Genomic DNA, 2,500 nt, shown 5'->3' with positions numbered 1-2,500 from the left:
TGGTGGTGGTGGTGGTGGTAAGAAAATTGAGAGTCTGAAGACAGCAGGATTATGGACGAGTGGCTGGAATGCGTTAGTGAGCTATTTCTTGTCAAATCAGTTTGGAAGCCATTTTTCTGGATACGGTCTGTGATCTCGGTGTGTGCAGCACTGGCAGAAGCAGCAGCAGCAGCGTCCCAGATGTGGGAGCCGTACGCCATTGTATTAAGTTTCATCTTCCACAGTTCTTGGTTCAAATCTTGCAGAAGGCAGTAGGCCAATAAAACGTGTATTATCCATTAATATATACTATATATAACAAAAATTACCTACAGAGACTTTGTTCTTAGTCAAAATTCTTCAGAATGTCAATTGTTTCATCGTTTTGTCTGCAAGAAATTAAGAATTAGATTATTGTTGGCCATCTTGATCATAGGTTTACTCATTCGGGGCTGCCTAGTGAGAAACAACAGCAACAAAAACAATAAAAGAACGGTCGTTTTGTTGAACGGAATCACAATAACAATTCCTATGATTGTCAAGCGTGTGATGGGAAGAAGAAGTGTGTGGGTGTAATGGGGTGTGTTTGATAGTGTGAACTGGTGGTGGTGGTAGTGCGGTGGTTAGGGGTTCGTGTGCTGTTATTTTTGTTGTTCATAGGTCGGTGCATTCAACATTCTATCCATAACCGTTACGTTTTTATTTCAGGCTTTGGATCCAAAAGGAAATTATCCAACACATTCATCTTCATTCTTCGTAGAATTTTTATTTCAGGGAGACTAGGTCCGCTGTTCCTAGCAGGTCAAGCGATCATAAAGAGGATCCTTCAACTGTGATGCTGGTGGTGGAGGTGGGGGTGGGGGTGGGGAAGGAGAAGTGGAGCTGCTGGTGGTAATGATGGTGGAGAGATGGGGAAGCTGGTGATGGTGGATGTGTGTGTGTGGTTTATATGACTGGTTAGGTGTGTATTGGCAAGGATGTTGGCAGTGTGACACATACATAAAATGTATACATATATATGTGTGTCTGTGCACCTGTATGTATCTATTGTACGAGTGTGTCTGTGTGTGTGTGTGAATACGCGTAAGTGTATATGCGTGTATGCTTGCTTGTGTGTGTGTGTGTGTGTGTGTTTGTACGAAAAGTTAAACGAAATCAAATTGTGATATAGATATCTTGGACGATAAACATCATGTTTAGTTTACTTTATATGCGTGAGTACCAAAACTATACAGACACACATGTATTAAGTTATATATACCTACATACATACATACACACACACATATAATTATATATATTATATATATATATGTTGTGGTGTGTGTGTGTGTGTGTATACACATATATATATAATACAATATTATATATACATATATATATATATATAATATATATATATATATATTGTATATATATATACCTCTATATATATACATATACATATATATTATATATATATATATATATACCTATGTGTTGTGTGTATTTCCACCTCTAACGCTTGTTTTTATAAAGCTATGTTGTTTCACACTGCTTTAGATTAGCAAATCTATTTATTTTTCAGATGAATTTTTTTTTTCCTTCCCTTGACTAATCGTCAACTATTTTCTTGACGTATTCTGTATTCTTTGGGCCGCTGACATTACTAACCCCATCACGCCCCTTTCTTTAACCCAATTTCCTATGAAGAGGTACACTCACGCATTTATCTTCTGCTTCACCAGATGTTCTGTCTATACATTTTTGGCAGTTCTTCAATTATTTTTCTGTGCGTGTGTCTACGCTACGCACATCACTAGCTGCCCGTCTTCGTTCTTAGTTATGTTTGCATTTATTTGTCTCTATGGTTGTTGGTGAGGCCTGTTTCTGCCACTGATTTATTGCATTGTCTTCCGAAGAATTGTTTCTTTACTGTCTTCTATTTTCTAAATCCGACAAAAAGGAATTAACTGTCTTGCCTTCAAAAGAAAAGAGAAATCAAAACGAAAACGAAAACCGGAAAAAAAAAATACCCAATCCAAAATCAAGACCAACTAAATAAACAAATATATAAATGAATAAATAAAAATAAAACCAAGACGAAGAAGAACAAGAAGAAATTCTTGGAATATATTTACCATGTGTTTTCCTATTAATTTTCAGATGTTCGCATGATTATTTCACTTCAGCTGAGATGATGTTTGTCCGAAGCGAGTTACATAGCGGTATTTCGCGAAGAAGTGTCGAAAAAAAAATGGAGGAGAAAATAAAAGAAAAATTTCATAAATACGTAAAAGATATTATTTAATAAGATTTTCTTTCCATTAACTATTAGAATAGGTGTCAGCTCAGACAGTAGAAGTGAGAGAAAAATACAAGATCAATTGACATCAACCAGAAACAAGTAAACTTATCCTCTGTTTAAGTAATCAGCGGGCTGCATAAACTGGCGAACCGTGTATTTTTTCAGTAATTGCATTTCGGGACTTCTTAAACAGAAAAGATTTCTTCTATATCTCTTGTATTTTTCGTTCAACTT

The sequence above is a fragment of the Octopus sinensis genome, linkage group LG7, assembly GCF_006345805.1.
Source record: "Octopus sinensis linkage group LG7, ASM634580v1, whole genome shotgun sequence".
Classification (NCBI taxonomy): domain Eukaryota; kingdom Metazoa; phylum Mollusca; class Cephalopoda; order Octopoda; family Octopodidae; genus Octopus; species Octopus sinensis.
Note: the sequence above shows the minus strand (reverse complement) of the source record.